This window comes from Phascolarctos cinereus, unplaced genomic scaffold (assembly GCF_003287225.1).
Source record: "Phascolarctos cinereus isolate Bilbo 61053 unplaced genomic scaffold, phaCin_HiC Scaffold_9;HRSCAF=440, whole genome shotgun sequence".
NCBI classification, from domain to species: domain Eukaryota; kingdom Metazoa; phylum Chordata; class Mammalia; order Diprotodontia; family Phascolarctidae; genus Phascolarctos; species Phascolarctos cinereus.
Window position 1 is genome coordinate 230988097 of NW_027556402.1, and position 20787 is coordinate 231008883.

The 20787-nt window shown below is 41.0% G+C and overlaps 1 protein-coding gene across 1 annotated transcript in view; it reads left to right on the forward strand.

The window, feature by feature from the left end:
• Positions 1–20787, forward strand: part of KIAA1549L (KIAA1549 like) — a 310713-nt gene that overhangs the window by 128331 nt on the left and 161595 nt on the right.

Here is a 20787-nt window from a genome sequence, read left to right on the forward strand (position 1 = left end):
TGGTGTGTGTGTGTGTAAGTGAAAACCCACTTTCGGAAATCATCAGAATTATTAAGCAGTATTTTTTTTTTACACAGCAAGGTAATATTCAGGCTTTTAGAATTACCTGAGAGATTAGGGAAGAGACTGAGTCAGATTAAGTTTATATAAAATTCTACATTTTAATACTATTTCCTTTCTTATTGACCATTTCCCTTCAAAGAGCACTTATTCACCACCTCACTGTCATCCTGGACTCCTCTCTTTCATTACGTCACCTGTCCAGTCTGTTGCCAAATCTTGTTTATGTCTCTGAGATGTCTCTAGCACAAAGCTCCTTCTTTCCATGCATGTAGCTGCCACCCTCACTGAGGTGCCCATCGCCTTTTCCCTGGACTGTAGATGTAACCTTTCATTGGTCCATCTGCCACTAGTCTTTTCCCTGTCCAATCCATCCTTCACAAAGTTGTCAAATTGTAATTCCTAAAGCATAGTTTTGATCATATGCTTGCATACAGGTTGTGCCCAGGTACTCTAATGTGTAGACAGTTCCCTGCAGTTGCCAGCACCTTCCTTCTTGGAAATTCATTTTAATTTACTTTGTTGATAAAGACAGTTAGGTAGGTCAGTGGATAGAATCAGAAGACTGGAGTCCAAACCAGCTTCAGGCACTTACTGGCTGTGTGACCCTGGGCAAGTCACTTAGCCTCTGTTTGCCTTATTGCCTGGAGAAGGAAACGGCAAACCACTCCAGTATCCTTGCCAAGAAAATCCCATGGACAGTATGGTCCATGAGGTCGTGAAGAGTTGGACATGACTGAACAATACAACAACAATATACTTACTTATCTGTGTTCGTGTTACCCTATGATAAAGTGGAAGCCCTTTGAAGGGTCTTTTTGACCCCACTGCCTGGTACATAGTAGGCACTTGATAAGTACTTATAGAATGAATGAATTACCAGATGTAAAATGGAGCACTTTTCTCATCTTTCTTGGCTCCTGAATTAATTTAAAACAAATGATTTAAAAATTTTCCAAACTTTCGATTTCTCTCCATGCTTACAGTACTGGCCAAGATATTTTTTCAGGAAAAAAAAATCAATAGGGAAAATCATTGCTGAGCTTTTGTCTTGCAAGAATTCTTACTGAACAACTAACTGTGAAAGAGCTTTGTAAACTGCAAGACGTTGTGCAAATATAAAGAGATATTTTTGTTATGAAAAGGTTTTTCACTTTAAATGGTTCCCTTTTCTCTTTAAGCTGTCAAACTGTGAATAGTCAGTGCTTGGCACATTGAACAGAGGGCTCTGTTGAGCAAAATTCAGGGCACACGTGCTTTTTTTTCCACAACTGTTACGAAAAAGTGAGGTGTAACAGTACATGTCTGCATGTAACTGTAATTATCAGCAGCTGTTTCCTTACCGGTTTCTTTGGTTTGATCCCAGGAAAGTTATTTGGAGGCCTGAGACTGACTGGTTTTCATCAATGGTGTCCATGTTTGGTGATCCAAGCTTCCCCCCCCCCCTTCTACTAATGTAACCCATTAATCATTTCCTCAGTCTCACTAATTTTTTTTCTGACATGCTATTTGAATCTGCATCTTGAATAATAGCTAACAATAATTTATATAGCACCTACTATGTGTCATGCATGTGCTAAGTGCTTTACAATTATCATCTCATTTGATCCTCACAACAACCCTGGGAGGTGGGTGCTATTAGCACTTCCATTTTACAATTGAGGAAACTGAAGCAAGCAGTAGTAGTTAAGTGACTTACACAGGGTCACATAGCTTGTAAGTGTCTGAGGCTGGATTTGAACTCAGGTCTTCCAGCCTCTAGGTCCTACTTTCTATCTATTACAGCACCTACCTGCCCGATATTTTGGACAGTAAACAGTGGACACTCACTCTCCGGCCTGATGCAGATCACATTCCAGGAATTCTGCTTTGAAGAGTGTGGATAGAGGATTTCTTTTTAAAGATCTCTTTAACCATGTGAGTTTGTCTCTGGATTTATGAGGGTGGTTTGCATTCTCTCTACCATGTCCATAAAAGTAGCTCTCTCTTTAAAACAGCGAGTGCTCAACACCCAACATGAATAGGCAGTTCCAGCAAAATCTTCCACTTCCTTGAGCTCATTAGCTGGTTGGCACAAGAGGGCCGACGGATCGTGCCTATTATGTGTGTTTTTTAGTCATGTTTTTAGTCATTTGCCGCTAACAAGGCTGTCACCTGAAGCTCCCTGCCTGCCTGCTCCAATCAGCTCAGAACTCTGCTGCAAATGCACCCCTTATCTGCTGTCATCACTCCCTGGTACCCACATACCAGCTTTCCATTGTCTTCTGTTTGAGAAACCAGTTTTTCCTCCACCTCTCTGCTGTGGCTGCTTCTTCTTACTTTCTGTTTGCTCACCCCTTCTTTATACCAGGAATTTCGAACTTTTTGGCATGTTTTAGACCCCCTTTGGCAGTCCAGTGAAGCCTATGGATCTCTGTTCAGAATCAAGTTTTTAAATCTATAAAATACAATACATAGCATTACAAAAGAAAAGTTATATTGAAATAAATGTGTAATTTTTCTCATCCAGGTTCATAGACACCTTAAAATTTATCTGTAATTCCTTAGGGGACCCCTATCCTTTACACTACGTGGTACAATGGACCCAGTGTCGTACCTAGAGTCAGGAAGAACTGAGTTCAAATCCTTTCTCAGATACTTGGAGCTGCGTGATCCTGAGCAGGTCACTCAACCTTTCTGTCCCTTTCTGAAAAATAAAGATAAGAAAAGCTCCTGTCTCCTAGGGTTGTTGTGAGGATAAAATGAGATGATACTTGTAAAATACTTTGCAAATCTTAAAGCATTATATAAATGCTAGCTGCTATTATTATCATCTCCCTTTGCCTGTTCTCATATTATCTGAATTCTGAGTAGGAAAGGAGCTAGAGGCCATCTTTTACCCTCTATGCTCTTTGAGAGGTGACTGTGGCAGAGTTTGTAATGAATAGGGCTAACAGAGACTTCCCATCAGCCCTCTCAGCATGAGGATATGTTCTGGGCTTGTTGCTCCCAGGCAGGATTCCTCCATCTGTCATCATGTGAGAAAAAGCATCCAAGAGGAAAAGGAGGGGGGAGAACCCTCTGTGCCCTGGTTAGATGTTTTAGCTACCAGAATCTACTATACGAATGTATTCCTGTTGGTTTAATAGATGTTTATTGATTGACTGAGTGGGCTTCGCACTCTAGGGAAAGGGAGGAGGAGATTGCATGATAAGGTGTGGTGAAAAAAGTCCTGGAGTTAGGGTCAGGAAGGACTCGGATTCAAATCCAGCCTCTTATTAGCTGTATAATGAGGGAGAGGCCAATTGAACACCTCCAAACCTCGTTTTTCTTCATTTGTCACATGGCAAATGATACCTGTGGCACTTTTGTGAGATTAAAGATTGCTGGGACCCTGGAAAAGGTATGGCTTATCAGACCTGGGTTTAAACCTTGGCTCTGCCACTCACCAAGAGTGTGACCTTGGGCAAGTAACTAAACCTCTCTAGCCTCAGTTTCCTTCTTTGTAAAATGGGGATCATAATGGCACTGCCTCACCAGGTGATTATGAGGATCAGATGAGGGGAAGCGTGAGTCAGGTGATTTGTAAACTGGAACGCATGGTATAAATGGATACACCCAGCCCCGGGCTAGGCACGTGGGAGGTGCTTCGCACACTTGTTGATTGATTGATGATTCTAGGATGAGATGTTCTCTCAGGCGCCTTCCAGCTATTTGCCCTGTAGAAATATCCCAGTCATGGGTTTCTCCTTCCTAGATGTTAATTTTAGTCTCTTTGGGGTCTTCTAACATCCAAGACCCGGAATCCAACCTTGCTCCACTTGCTCCCTCTCATAGCCAGTAATAGAGAGAGCTGGACCTCCACACTGGATACCATTCATGATTTGCTTTTTCCTGGGGGAATAAAGGCTTGCAAGATGATCTGGTTTTTTTTCTAAAGCTGAGACATTTCATTAACTAGGCAGTAGACAGGAGCTGCTTTGAAAAAGAAGGTTAATCATTGCTTTCATGGCAAGATATATTTTAGGAAAATCTTAACTAGGGACAACATGGTCCAGTGTCTGTGCTGCCTTCTCTCCCTTGGCCTGTGATCCTGACTCATTCTAAAGCTCAGAGTACAGGAGGTTTAGGATTTGGGGCCTGAGCTGATCTGCATGGTTCATTGAATGGTCATATTTTAATCACTGAAAATACACTGCTGAAATCATTCTGCACTCACTGCTGGGATTTACAAGGTCGTCTGCCCTTGGAAGGAGTTTGGACACCTCTGCTCTTCCAGGCTACCCTCAATAACATTTCCCTGATCTTCCTGGGTAGCAGAGAGTCCCCGTCCCCTGTTTGGCTCCTGGGGTGGGGTTAGCTTCTTAGCTACACGTATGGTTTGAGTAGAAAGGATGGTATCACATAAAATGAATTTTGATAGAGGTCATCAGAAATGGGCAGCTGGTGACTGGTCATCACAGACAACTGGGCAGAGAAGCTACAACATAAGCAGCCACTTGTGAGTATATCCTGGAAAAAATGCAGCTGGGGAGATTTGTTTTTATGGTTCTAGGATCGTCATGCCTAAGGTAATTTGGTTTTAGATGCATTCAGATAGAGCACAGGAGAACTGTAACCAGCTATAAATTTTATCCATGTGTAGACTTTGAAGAGCTTCCTAATAATCACTCGAAAAGATTAACTAGGAAAAGCTGATTAACTATAAAACGTTTAACTATTAAGCCTGTTATCTATTAACTATCTACCTAGGAAAAACCAAGTAGGTGAAGAATGAGTATTGTTCAAAGCCCAGGGGTGGGAAACCTGCAGCCTCGAGGCCACACAGGGCCCTCTGGGTCCTCAAGTACAGCCCTCAGTCAAAAGGATCCAGAGGGCCACACATGGCCTCGAGGCTGCAGATTCCCCACCTCTGGTCCAGACTATGCTATACAGTTGGACAGCCTATAGAACTGGTCCATCTGTATGTATATTTTGAGCAAACTACAGAAGGATAATGAACTGGGCCCAGAATTAGATAGGAAGAGAAAGTAGTCTGGATTACATCCAGTGAACTGCACAGTGTTTTTAATAATCCAAAACTTGTCCCTGAAACAAAGGTTCATTTTTTCATTTTACTTTAAATTAAATCTTTTCCAATTAACAAAAAAAAGCATTCTTCCTCCCTTTTGTCTTCCCCCTACCATTAGGAAAAGGGAAAACAAAGGCCATATAACAAACAGGTGCAATCAATCAAAACAAATGCTCACATTGGCCATGTCCAAAAAATATTGATCTCTTTCTGAGTAAAGGTCTATCTTTTTAATGCTAGTATTCTTCCATTGATGCTATATGACTGAAGCATGCTTCATAGCGTTGTCTCTGAAGAATTAGAGTTTCAGGGCCACCCACAGGGTGATGGAGAGACCCATCGTAATCAGGAGCAGACTGCAACATTTTCTCAACAGAGGACTGAATGGAAAAGTGGCAAAAAAAAAAAGATAACTGATAAATGTACACGTAGGAAAAGGAGTGTGGCATTACTATAGCAAGGCTGAGGGGTACATAATGGATGATACTAATGGTGTGCACCATTAGTGCTCTCCAGATGTCAGTAGGTCCAAGGGAAGGCCCCCTCCTCCCTCAGCATGTCAGTTCTATCTCTCTGCGTAGGATAAGATGTGGATGGACTGGGATGGGTAAAGTTGGGGAAGGTGTCCGCAAAGGTGTCATGGTATCAGAATAAAGAAGACTGATTGGATCCTAGATCTAGAGAAGAAAAAGACTTTTGAGGCCATCTTGTCCAACTCCCTCATTCTACAGATGGGGAAACTGAGACCCAGAGAAGTGAAGGGACTTGCCCAGAATAGAGTCAAGATTTGAACCTAGTACTCTGACCCCAGGTCTAGCGTTTAGCATAGATATAAACCTAAGAGGGACATCACGGGGCTCTCTCCTCCACCTTTCCACCCCACCATATTGTAGTTGAGTTAGTCAACCAACAAACATTTTTTTAAAACAATAGCTATGTGCCAGAGAGTGTACTAAGCACTAGGCAAAACTAAGACCCAGGAATTGAAGTGATTTGCCCAAGCTCATATTGAGTAAGCCTTAGAGGGAAGATCTGAACCCATGTCCTAGACTTGAGAGTCAGTTTATCTTCTGTCAAACAGCACACTGCCGGGAGGCGATCTCCCTTTCTGCTCCCCATTCCTTCTCCTGCCTCTTATTTCTTGCCAAGCAAAACCGTTATTGCTGTACAAGTAGAAATGCTGAATGAAAGCGGTTATTTTAACATCATCTTTGTCATTCTTCCCTCTATTAGTTTTAGTGATGGAGACTGGCAATGCTGTGTAATGGAAGCGATAGTAATTCGTATTTCTATAGGTTTATATGGGTGACGTAGTGGATAGAGTGCCAAGCCTGGAGTCAGGAAGACCTCAGACCAAATCTGACCTCGGGCACTTACTAGCTGTATGACCCTGGGCAAGTCACTTGCCCCTGTTTACATCAGTTTTTTTAATCTGTAAAATGAACTGGAGAAGAAAATGGCAAATCACTCCAGTATCTTTGCCAAGAAAACTCCAAAAGGGGCCATGAAGGGTCAGGCACAACTGAAAAGCAACTAAACAAATAGGTTTGCGCAGTGAATCTGGCTATTCTGACCCCCTGGGCTATGGCAGAGGCAGGGAGGTGGGCATCAGGGGCACATATTTTGAAATGTTTAACAGATGGTAGTTAGGTATGTCATCTGGAAAGCCTTTTGGTTTTAATGACATCTCACTGAGTCTCTCTGATGACAAATGAATTTTAAAATGCTCTGAAATGTTTGGGTTTACATGGAAGAAGGCTGACAAGTTGATGGGGGACACAACATGGTATCGGGGTTAGGGTAAAACCACAGGCTTTGGTGAGTTCTTGTACCATAACTCCCTGGGGAATCTGTGAGTTATTTCATCTCTCTGGGACTCATGTGTGTCCAATTAAATGAAGGCATTGAATTAGACATCTTTAAATCCCTTCCAGGGATTTTTCCTCTAAATCATATTATATTATGTTATGTTATATATCTATCATATTATCTCTATACATATATACTATATATAGTATATATTATATGTATTATATTATATATGCTAAATATTATAGGATTCTATGATATTAAAATTTGATAAGACAGAATAAAAATTAAACTAAGTTGTTTCCAAATTCACTGGAAATACCAAGATAGAAAAATGGAATTTTGGGTCAGAAATAAGAATGCCATGAGCCGTGTTCACTGTGGGGATGAGGCGGGGGGATGTGGGGTGTGTGTGTGTGTATGTGTGTGCGCGTTTGATTTACAGTTGACAGCCTTGTCCATGAGGCCTGGAGAGGAGCATGGAAAGGACACCGGACTTGTAGTTAGGAAGAGCTGGATTCACATCCCACCCTAGGCTAGTCATGGGATCCTAGGCACTTCATTTATCCACCTTGTGCTTCCTTTTTGTGCAAAATGAAGGGATTGGACTTGATTGCTTCTAAGTATCCTTCAAGCTATGATTCTATGACTCTATGTGATCCTATGCAAGTTACTTAACATCTCTATGCCTCAATTTCCTCATCTGTAAAATGAGGGGGTTGAACTTAATGACCCCTAAGGTTTTTTATAGTGGATTCTATGCTTATATATATATATATACATATATGCTTGTGAGCTCCACTAACATATTACTCTGATACTTTAGTATTACTAGCTGTTTCATGGGATATAGATGACCCTGGCTTCTCTAAGGCTTTGTCAGTGGGGGACAAGCTCTGGCTGGCCCTGCTGACCTGGAAAGACCAAATGTGCCCAATGATAAATTCTGTGTCAATCATCAGAGGGCCAGCCTACTTCAGTGTGATCCTATTGGCTCTAGGAGGAAAGACAAATGGCTCCTTTGGCATTGAAAGCCATCCGCAATCTGGCTCCCACTTTGCTTCCTGGTCTTATTTTCATATTAGCTCCCTTTGAACACTCTGCTCCAGCCATACTAGCCCACTTAAACTATTCTGAGATATCAAATTGATTAGGGAGGTATCAGAATGTTGCCTTGCTGTAGTGATGGCTCAGTTGAGAGTATGTGACTTTAAATCTGTAGTAGACCCAATTCCTCTATTAACTTTGGTAATGGGAACTTGTGGAATCATAAGAGACTGGCAAGTGCTGTGTAAAGGAAGTGATAATAATTCGTATTTCTATAGTTTTACATGGGTGTGGCGTGTGATCTTCTTTAGCTCTGCTCTGTTTGTTGTTGTTCAGGCATGTCCAACGCTTCATGACCCCATTTGGGGTTTTCTCGGCAAAGATACTGGGAATGGTTTGCCACTTCCTTCTCCAGCTCATTTTATAGATGAGGAAACTGAGGCAAACAGAGTTAAATGACTTGCCCGCCCAGCTAGCAAGTGTCTGAGGCCGGATTTGAACCCAGAAAGATGAGTCTTCCTGACTCCAGACTCTGCACTCTATCCACTGCACCACCTAGCTGCCCCTCAGCTGTATTCGGTAGCATGTGAGAAGGAACAAAGGTTGTGAATGACAGACGAAATCTAAGGGTGGAGTTTGGTAAGACATGATCCGTGAGGGGACAAGAAACTTAAGTATAATAGAACTGATTCACCAAGAAATGGAGGGAGGGGTACAGGAGTCAAGATTCAAACCCAGATCCTTAAGTCTGAAGCTTTGATACTCTGCTATGATGTTTCCTGTTAAAGTACTCATGCAATTATATACTAGGTGCTGTTAAGAAGGCCAAATCCAGAGCAGTCATGGTTACTTCAGGATATTTGACGTAATACAGAAAAAGTTTATATATGTATACATATATGTATGTGTGTATTATATGTGTACAGATGTTTCTCTTGTATATTTGCTAATGATCATACTTGCCAACTGCTATCTATCATATATATATATGTATCACTATACTATATACTGTATTACTATTTTACTGATTACTAGTTTACTTATTACTAGTGTTACTACTATTATCACTAGTACTATATATAACTATATAAATACCAGCAATTATTATTATTACATATTATTATCTTATTCATTCTCATATTGCATGATAACTTCAGTCAGATGTTGGAAAGGTATAAATAGGGCAGGAAAATGAAACTACAACTCTGTCTTCACTGGGCAAAAATAGTGCCTCATTTCGAAAGCCCTGCAGTGCAGTGTTGCATCCTGGCAATGTTATATGTCTCCAAATGATGGCACACCAAAATAGCAGAAAAATGAAATCATTGGTGACCCAAAGGGCAATGGAAAGGGGCCTGGTGGGTTTGTGCTGGCTCTGACGTGTTACCCACAATGAGTTGCACATGAAAAGTGGCATCAAAGACATCTTTGAGGGAATCTATTACTTGAAAAGGATGTTAGCCGGTCCTGCAGCCAGAGTAAGGGTGCCTGATTGGTGCAGTGTTATCCTTGAAATATTAGAGGAATAAAAGGATGGCCTCCTGCACATCAGGTGGGGAATATTTATGGAACGACAGGGGCAGGACCCAAAGGCTGAGAAAGGATGGAGGGATTGTCATCTCTAGCAGTGGGGCAGGTATTCACACGAGATGAGACAATGTATCCTTTAAAGTATGGATGGATTGAAGACTAAGGTCCCTGTGGGACTTGTATTACTTCTGGCCAACATTGTCAGATCTTTTTTGGGGAGTGGGGTGGGAGGACTGTTTGTGCCACTGAAACAGCAATTAAGCTAAAAAAAAGCATCACTTCAAGGTTATAGCATTTTGGAGATTAAATGTATTTATATCATAAGGGTGAAGCAGTAAAGCTAGGAGACAAAGTATCTGCAGAATTACTGGAAAGACTGAAATATTGAGAGCTTCTATCTTGGGAAATAGCTCACCAGTCATTTGGCTAAAGCAACAAGACTGACCAGCACATGGGAAGACGTGTCTCTGGTGACACTGTTTGGGGTGTGGCCTCAGGGAAGCAGGAAGGTCCTCTTGCTCCAGCTTTCTCTTTCTTTTGCGACAGATTTTGAGGATGTTATGTTATTTTGAGGATGAACCCAGTTCTTGGAAAGCAGTTTATACTTTGAAACAAGAGCTCATTAAAAAAAAAAAAAAGACTTCCTATCATTTGGCTTTTCTACAAAGAGGTTCCAAAGCATTAGCTTGGCCATAGCACTTTCTGGTCTCTCATATTTAATCATCCTTTTACGAGCTCTCCATATTCCATTCAGCCCGTTCATAGCAGCCAAGGCACTGCTCAGAAAGAAGATAGGCAGGGGCTTTCTCCTGTGGATAATGGAGAAGGTATGATTCTCATCTGGGGTCTTTCCTCACTTGAGAAGCATCTGATGGATGCCAGAGCTTCAGCACTTGGCAACCAACTGCCAAGGGCTGCTAAGTATCAGCTATATGTGGCATCCAGAGTTTGTTTCATGTTCCTTATCCAAATGCTGTAATCAAAGTGCATTATAAGCTTCTGGTAATGTACTTGAACTTGACTCACTGTCTAGCACAGCCCAGTGCCCAGCCTAGGAAGGCAGCGTTCTATTTGATTATGCTATTGAGTATTTCATTTGATGTCTATAGGAAACTAACACTTAGTTTGGTTTGGCATACCTTGGAAGGTAATGGGTTCTCTGCCTTTAGAGGTCTTCAACAAAGGATAATGGACCCTCCCTCCCCTCTTCCTTCTCTCCCCTTCTTCCTTCTCTCCCTTCCTTCCTTCTCTCCCTTCCTTTCTTCTCTCCCTTCCTCCCTTCCTCCCTTCCTTCCTCCCTTCCTCCCTCCCTCCCTTCCTTCCTCCCTCTCTTCCTTCCTCCCTCCCTCCCTCCCTTCCTGCCTTTCTTCCTTCCTTCCTTCCCTTCCTTTCTTCCTTCTCTCCCCTCCTTCCTTCTCTTCCTCCCTCCCTTCTCTCCCTTCCTTTCTTCCTTCTGTCCCTTCCTTCCTTCTCTCCCTTCCCTCCTTCCTTTTCTCCTTTCCTCCCTCCTTTCTGTTCTTCCTCCCTTCCTGTCTTCAACATTATAACACACTTGCTCTGTGGGTGCACTGAGCCTGATGCTAGGCATACAAAGTCAACAATGATGCTATCTGGTACGGTAGAGAACATGCTGGATTTGGGGTTCAGGGACCTGCCTTCAAATCCAGCCTCCACTACTTAAAACTTATGTGAAGTTAGTGATGTCACCTCAGCTCTCTGAGCCTCAGTTTCCTTATTGTAAAATAAGGAATTGGATGAGATGATCTCTAAGACCCTTTCCAGCTCTAACTGTAGGAACCTATAGAATAGTCCCTGCCCTCAAGAACCTTATATTTATAGAAGGGCTCCTTTGAGTAGAGATTGGCCTAGATGCCACTGGGATCTCTTTCCACTCTGAAATTCTGTGAATAAATCTTTTATTGCCAGATATCCTAGTGTATTTTTATGAGGGGAGGAAAGTTCTTATGTTTCTAGAGTATCTTATTTTTATGAAGTACTTTAAGTAAATTCAGTGTTCATAATAATCCCATGAGGTAGGTTGTGGAAGTATTCTTAGTACCATTTTACAGGTAAAGAAACCAAGGCTCAGAGAAGTTCTCCAAGGCCACACAGCTAATAAATATCAGCATTAGGACTAGAGCCTGAGATCCACTGACTCCCAGAAACGTGCTCCTTCAATTACCCCGGTGCTACCTTTTGAATCCTAGTTCAGTAGTGAAAAGGCCACTGTATTTGGAAGTCAGAGGACCTGGGTTCACATCCTGGGTTCATGCTCACTCATAACCTGTATGATGTTGGTTACATCATTTAATCTCTCTGGGCTTCCTTTTCCCCAATGAGAAAGTTGAACCAGATGGTGTCTGCCTTCCTTTTCAGTGTTGAAGGAGTGATGCTATTGGGGCAGCGAGATGGCGCAGTGGATAGAGCACCGGCCCTGAAGTCGGGAGGACCTGAGTTCAAATCCAGCCTCAGACCAAACACGACACTTACTAACTGTGTGACCCTGGGCAAGTCACTTAACCCCAATTGCCTAAAAAAAAAAAGAAAGAAAGAAAAGGAGTAATGCTGTCAATGATTCCAAATGTCTCTCCTTTTTCCTGGCCCTCATTCCTTCTTGACTTCCAGCCAGGTTGCTTTCTGTCATGCAAGGATGGACATTTCTCTTCTCAAGGAAGTAGTTATGGACTTAGACAAAACGTCCCAAGTTGCCCCGAAGTTGACATCAACTTCCTCTGTCATTAGATAGTAGTAGGCAAGTTATTTTGTTAGCATAGAAATCCTTGCTTGTCAAGCTGAAATGGATTCATTGAGCCTACTTGCTCTTCTTACCCGTCTCCCTCCAAGTAGGATGTTGAGGGAAGCAGCCCTTCTGGTTTCTTTTTCTCTTTTATATTTGCTAATGATCACACTCACCAGCTGCTCTGTCAACATAGCACACACGTTTACAGATGACACAGCTGTGATTGCTGGTGAATTTTCAAGAATGTTTTTGTGCTTTGGCTAATAAATGGGATGTGGACATCTTGTTCCTCTCCTTCCCCCCCCCTCTCTCCCTCTCTCTCTCCCTCTCTCTCCCTCCCCCCCTCCCCCTCTCTCCCTCCCCTTCTCCCCCTCTCCATCTCCCCCCTCCTCTCTCTCTCCTTCAGCAGACACTGATTTGGGATCCACCTGATAGGTTCACTCATCCACCCCTTCTGGTGTAGCCACATTGCACTGCCTATGTAGGCAAGCCTGTTTAAAAGCAGGTATCATGAGGATTTAGAAAAACAGGGAGAAGTTTGTCTGAACTGATGCAGAGTGAAAGCAGCTGAGCCAAAAGGACAATATAGACAACGTGCTTTGGGGCACACAAAAGAGGTTAAGTGACTTGTCCAAGGCCACATATTCAACTCGTATTAGAGACTGACCAAACCTCAGTCTAGCTCTTCCTACCTCCCCCAACTGGCCTAGTTCATTGCCCAGCTGTCTATATCCAAGATGGGTTTTTCACATATGTCGTATGTGAGACAGTAAAGTTTCTTCATCAACTCATTTTTCATCTGTGGACTATTACATCAAGCTCTTTTGAATGACTACACATCTCATTTAGGGTATTCTTCAGTATTCCAGAACTTTAATGCCATCTGCTCAGTGTCATCCACGATGGGTACATCTGGAGACCTTCTCCATCGGTAGGAAATCCCTCTTCCGTTTGGTCTCTACTCTGCATATTCTCTATGAACATGGCAGACACTTGTTGAGCACATGCCTCCTTGTGTCATGGCTCACTTAATGCTGGTAATCAAAATCATAAAAATAAGTACTGGTCCTGTGATTTCCATGGGACCTAGGGAAGTCCCAGGTGAGGAAATTCCCTATACCAATGCAGGTTGGCACCTTCTCTGCAACTTATAGTCTTAGAGAGTTATTGAGAGCACTGAAAAGGTAAAAGACTTGCCTGTTACGTGTCAGATGTAAAACTTGAACCCAAGTCTTTCTGGATGTGAGGCTTGACTAGTGATGTCAAACTCAATTAGAGAAAAGGTCACATGTTGACTTAGAAAGCTATTAACATCATATGGAATTATACTCTTACTTATTTTGTTATATATTTTCCAATTATATTTTACTATATATCCAGCCACTTCAGGAGTTTTGTGGTCACATGGGCATTTCTGCACTATATAATACATCTCTCATAATCATGGTATACTTAGAAATTATCTTTGTGGTAGAATCTTATCATGGAATCTTCTATGATCTTAACATATGCAGAAGCCACCTTGCTGGAAGATGAACTTTGAAGATGAACTTTATGCTGCTGACTTAAATGATTAAAAACCTCCAGCAACGATAAATACAGCAAGATCTTCTATCCTCTGCATCTTTCATCCAATTGTGTGCCCATGAAATGTAGCCTGCTGTGGACTGTCCTTTATGAAAGCTGGCCCCTTCCCTTCTTATAGTCTCATCACACCCTTTACATAGATATTCTTATAAAGAATTTTATGGAGATGAGAAAGTAGTCCTATCAGTGTGTAGTTCTTTTGATTGCTTCTTTTTTGTTGGTAATACCATTTCTGGTTTTTCCCCTAGACCTTGTATAACTTTCAGATGTCTTGACAACTGTTCCCTCAACAGCCTCAAAATTGCATCACTTCCAATGCTGATTTCCTCCACTGGCCGGGCCCAGTTTCTCTTCCTTTTTGGCTCCATTTACACTTTTTATTTGTCAAATTGGGGCCTGAGATTTTAAAGTCCAAACATGATGGTTTCATTGTCATTGATGAGGAATATATGATGTGAGAGAATGCTATTAAATATTTTCTATTTTTATTGTTCTCTTTCTAGTTTCATCTTTAAATGCTCTTGGGATGCTGTAGATTAATTAGTTCTCATCTCAAGCTTTTTGCAAATTTGTTTTCCCCTCCATACTTCTTGCTGTTGGTGAGGTATTACTGTTATTATCATTACTGTTGATAATTGTCCACCATCCTCTTGCATAAGGTTTTGAAAATTAGTTTATATTATAAACTCACAGTGCTGTATGTGGCTGCCATGAGCCTTCTGTTGGCAAGAAGATCAATAGTGTGTTTGCTGGAAGAGGTGGTTGCCAGGCCCCTATGGCCTTCCCATCATGGCAATAGCTTTAGATTGGTTAGACTTCTATGTGAAGTGATGATGAGTCAATTTAATGTCTTCATCTGTTTCCCAATTTTCAACATTGACAGCTTGCTTGGGTGAGACAGGTTAGAGTTATTTAAATTGCAGACAGCATTTTCCCTACTTTATCCTTCCTTCTAATTTGGTTTTAATTTTTATCTTTTCTTTAACAAGCTGAGGGCCTGACTGAACCTCAGATAGCCAATTCAGAAATTGTTTCCAGCTTCATTGTCTATCTGTTAAGATAAAGTCACTTTCCTTGTTTGTGATTTGGGGCCCTCCTCTTATTTTCCAGCTCTCTCTTTGATGACCTGAGTCCCCCCCCCACATACTCTACAATCTAAGGACACTGGCCTTTTTGCTGTTCCTCACTCATGGCACTCCATCTCCTGACTCTGGCTATTCTTTCTGGTTGTTTCTCATGCCTAGAATTCTCTCTCCCTCCTCATCTCCATTTCCTGGTTTCCTTCAAATTCCAGCTAAAATCCCACTTTCTATGAGATGCCTTACCTTAATTGTAGTGCCTTCCTTTTGTTGATTATCACCAATTTATCCCATATATATCCTGTTTATACACAGTTGTTTGTATGTTGCCTTCCCTATCAGACTGTGAGTTGCCCATGAGCAGGCAATATCTTCTGCCTTTCTTGATAACCCCTAATACTTAGCCCAATAACTGGCACATACACTTACAATCTGTGTGACCCTGGGCAAGTCACTTAAATTCCCTCATCTGTAAAATGAGCTGGAGAAGGAAATGGCAAACCACTCCAGTATCTTTGCCAAGAAAAATCCTAATGGGGTCACAAAAAGTTGGACACAACTGCAATGACTGAACAACAAAAAGGAATTTTGTCATACCTTAAGTTTCCAGTTACATCACTAGTGTTTGTGACTTGATGGTACTAATTCCCTTCTTAGTACTTTGTTTATTTCACATAGCAGGTGCTTAATAAATGTTTATTGATTAACTATAAATGAAATATTGTCATGAAATATCTGCATAGTCCTTTGACCTCTTTTGCTTCTTAATTCTAACCATATTTCCCAAAATGTATTTTGTTGCCCTCCCATATGTCTACTTCTTCACTAAAGTCACCGAGTATCAAAATCTGTTTTTCACTCAAAGGATCTCATTGAGTTTTTGGTGGAGTTTCTCTGCCTTCTCATCTTCTACAAGATAGGATGATATGTAAACTACAGCTGCAGGGTGGTCTTTTGACATATGCTAATCATGAGTGTTGCCCAGTGAGATGACCAAGGTTTCCCTTAAACTTTTATTTTCCCTTTCATGTCCAGGAGGAAAAAGAGATCTGACAATTCCTTGACTTGCCTCCTCAAGGAGAAGCTGTGAGCCATTGTTCTATCAACTGCAACTTTCCACATGTGCTTTAATTTATAGCAGGGATGCCAATATTGATTTAATTTGGTTCCTCCAGTTCCTCCCTCTTGACTCATTGTTCAACTAGGAGCTCATGTTTAGAGCATCAATCATAATAATCGCTATCATTTATCTAACACTTTAAGGTTTGCAAAGTGCTTTACAAATACTATCTCATTTGATTCTAACACTATCTCTGGGCGGTAGATGCTATTATTATCTCCATTTTATCTTAGGAAACTGAGGCAGGATAAAGTGGTTTGCCCAGAGTCACACAACTAGTAAATATCTGAGGCTGGATTTGAACTCAGTTTGTCCACTCCAGGGCTAGTGCTCCATACAATGTGCTACCTAGCTGTCTTATTGTTACTTTAAAAATGATTAAAATTATGTTTACAGATGATCTAATACCACTGTGATTCTTAGCACACTTTCCTCCCCTTTTCTACTGTCAGCACTGTGACATCGAAAGGGCATGACAAAGAATTGAAGATCATTAAAAAATATTTTTCTTCATTTTGTGGGCTACCATGACCAAAGTATTGTTCATCAATTTATCAATCAATAAATATTGATTAAGCACCTGTATGCCAGGCACTGGAGATACAAGGGCAAAGGTGGAAATGGTCCCTGCCCTCAATATGCTCACAGTTTAGCTGGAGGAGAAAACATGTCCATATATCAGTATGTAAAAAAAATAGAAAATCTCTGTGAAGTGATTTGTGGGGAAAAGCATTAGTAGCTGTGAAAAGTCTGAAAAGACCTCATGGAAAAAGGTGCCTTTGAGCTGAACCTTGGAGGAAATGAGGGATTCTCGGAGACAGTGGGGTCATTCCAGGTGGGAGTGCAAAGGCCCTAAGAGGTAGACTAGTCTTGGCTAGCAGTCAGTTTTCCAACCAAGGGGACCAATATGCAAATCTTTTCCAGCATGGTAAAACCTACTGGAGTTTGTATGCTAGGGCACTACCTTTTGGAAAACTAGAATCATCCTCGTGTTACAACAAACCATTGAAACGGGTCTTTTTGGAAAGAAAATCATCCCCTTTGTGGTTGTTCAGTCATTTCAGTTGTATCTGACTCTTTGTGACCATAGTTGGGGTTTTATTGGCAAAGATACTGAAGTAGTTTGCCATTTCCTTTTCCAGTTCATTTTATAGATGAGGAAACTGAGGCAAACAGCATCATGACTTGCTCAGGGTCACACGGCTAGGAAGTGTCTGAGGCTGGATCTGAATTCAGGTCTTCCTGATTCCAGATCTGGTGCTTATCCACTAAGCCACCTAGCTGCTCCAAAACTGGCCTCTAGATTTCATAAAATCATAGAGTTTCAGAGCCAGTAATAACTTTGGAATCTCTTGAATTCACCCCACACCCATGTAGGGATCCCTCCTATAATATTCTTAGACAACTTGTCATCTAGCTTTGACCTGAAGTATTCCCAGGTGATGAGCAACCCACAACCTCTGATAATAACCCATTCCATTTGGGATAGCTCTTATTGCTAAGAACCTTTTCCTTACATAAAACTAATCCTGCTTCTGGGCAACTCTACTGTTCTTCCCTTTACTACCTTTTGAGGCCCAATAGAATAAGTCTTTTCTTCTTACCAGCCTTTTGAATACTTACATCCATCTCTCATGGTCCCCTGAGTCTTCCCTTCTCTACTTGTTTTGAAATTATAAACCACATTAGAGTGTAGTTTCCAAGTGTACCAGGCTTCTATTTAGTGCCATGATATGCTCTTTATGTTTATTGAACTTGATTTCTCCAACAATTACTGCTGTTTTAATTTTCCTTCTCAGTTTTTAATTTCAGTTCTTCATTTTTAATGTATATTGCTGTTTCTTGGGGATTTCATGTTTGAACAATCTGAATGCTTTGAAAATAATAATAATAATTATAAACAAAAGACACTTATAAAGTACACTAAGGTTTACAAAACACTGCCAAGGCAGCTGTAAGAATCCTAGTCAGTGGAGTGCTGGTCTTGAAATCAGAGAAGACCCAAATTCAAATCCTGACCCTTACTAGCTGGATCACTCCCCAAGTCACCTCTCCCAGCCTCAGTTTCCTCATCTGTGGGGACAATAGTGTCTACCTTTTAGAGTTATTGTGAGTACCAACTGAGAGAATATATGGAAAATACTTTGCAAACCTTAAAGGGCTACATAAATGTTAATTATATTAGTGTTATTACCTCATTCGAACTTCATAACATCCTAATACCCTTGGGCACATGACTGATCACACTTATAAGGTGTTAAACTCTTAGGATGGGGAAGCAGCTAGGTGGGGCAGTAGATAGAGCTCCGGCCTTGGAGTCAGGAGAACCTGAGTTCAAATCTGGCTTCAGACATTTGACACTTACTAGCTGTGTGACCCTGGGCAAGTCACTTAACCCCACTGCCTAGCCAAAAAGCAAGAAAAGGAACAAAAAAACCCACTTAGGATGGGAATAATTTGCCCTATAAACTCATATGACTAAATTGAAAATTTTGATTTAAAGTTTTATCATTTTAAAATTCAGTCTGGTAGTTTGAACTAAGTTTTGATCTTACCAACACTTTTATTTCTAAAAGTTTAAGTGAATCATATGATGGTAATTTTTTTAATGGTATTTTGGAAAGTGTCAAGATCTCAGATTCCACTCACAGAAATTAACAGCCCAACCAAAGTTTTATGCAATTTGTTTGTGCAACTAGGAATACTTAATCACCCTTGGAATTTTCAAGAAGTTAACAAAGCTTATGTTACTATTTCATCGGTAAATGGTCCTAACAATTATTTGCTGTGATAATTGCAATGTTCACGATTCAGGGTGGAAGACAAAATTGTAGGTTATTTATCTTGAGGTTGTAGTTTGTGTTTTAACCTCGAGTTTGCCTAAATAATGACGGCGGATCTGATCCTGTGTAGACCCAACCCACAAGATGCTACCAAACAGGACTGCTTTGCAACAAGGTCATCAATGCATCATGGCCAAGCATTGGATGTGTTGTGAAACCTCATCCGACCATCATTCAGCTGGATTCTCATTTACGGTATTGTTCTTATGGCTCTAGCAGACCCCAATAACAATATTTTGCCTAACATTATAGCTTTCTGTAACCTGCTAAAGATATTTGGTGAAGTATGCCTGTAGTGCTGAGTGAAGCCTGGATTTGATATCAAGGGTCCTTGCTTCTTATTTAGGTCCTGGCTTCTGACTGTGTGCCCCTTTAAGAGACAGAAATGGACAGGGCTTCAGAGACCCACTGATAAAGGAACTTCCTAGTGCGGCACGTGCTGAGCAAAGCAAATGATCCTTTCATAATCCTGAGTCCTTGTCTTTTTTCTAGCTACTCTGGTTTAAAACAGTAATACTAACAATAACAAGCATTTATATAATTCTTTAAGGCTTGAATAGCACTTTACAAACATTATTTCATGTAATCCTCACAACAACCTAAGAGGTAACTGCTGTATTGTCTCCATTTTACAGATGAGGAAACTGAGGCAGTAGTGAAGTGACTTGTCCAGGGTCACACAGTTAGGAAGTTTTTGAGGCCAAGCTTGAACCCAGATCTTCTTGACTTTGGGTCCAGAGCACTACCCATTGTGCTACCTAATTATCTCTTCTCCTACATGTTCAGAGTTGGAGCAAGTCTTCATACCTTGATCGATCATTTCTCATCTCTGTGGAGTAGCACAGGGGATGGAGTGCTGGGCTTGGAGTGAGAACAATATTGATTCAAATATGCAGCTGGGGAGGGGAGGAGAGAGGGGGGGTTCCATGGGTAGACTGTGATCTTCATTATTGAAGGAAATATCCACATCATTGACATCTCAGGTGCCTTATTTAGGTATTTGGAGAGTTGGTGATATTAGCAGCTCACATTTATAGAGACTTTAAGATGTTCAAAGCACTAACATACATGTTCTTATTTGATCCTCATAATGGCCCTGGGAGGAGATTGCTATTATTATTGTCTCCCATTTTAACCCCATAAAAACTCCATTTTACAGATGGGGAAACTGAGGTTAAAATGCTTAAATGATTTAACCCATGGTCACATAACCAATATGTGTGTAAAGCAGAATTTGAACCTGAATCTTCCTGCTTCCTAAATCTAGCACCTTATTTTAGTGAGTAAATGAATGAAACAAGTGAAAACCAGCTCTCTCAGTGACTCAGTGTGAAAGGCGATTTCACTGTGGAACTCCAGATAAAAAACTCTATAGTTTGAAGAGGCCAAGGAACCAATGGGAGAGAAAAGCCACACCCTCAATTTCCTCATTTGTGGAATGAAGAGCTCAGACTGTATATATATATATATATATATATATATATATATATATATATATATATATATATATAATGTGTGTGTGTGTATGTGTATATATATATATACACACACACACACACACACATACACACACACATACACGCACATATACACACACATACACACACACATATACACACACACACACATATCACACACATACATATACACACACATATGTATACACACACACACACACACACCCCTATATATATATATATATATATATATATACACACACACACACACACACACACACACCTGGGCAGATTTCTTCCAGCCCTTACATTATTCATGTATGCAGATGTGAGGGGAAGTGGGGTTTGGTAGAGTTTACAACTTAGGCAAGGATGGGGGGAGGGGAATGAACATTTATATAGCACCTACTATGTGCCTTGAACATAGGTGAATGAAGTGGAATGGACCATTTTTTAGAGATGAGA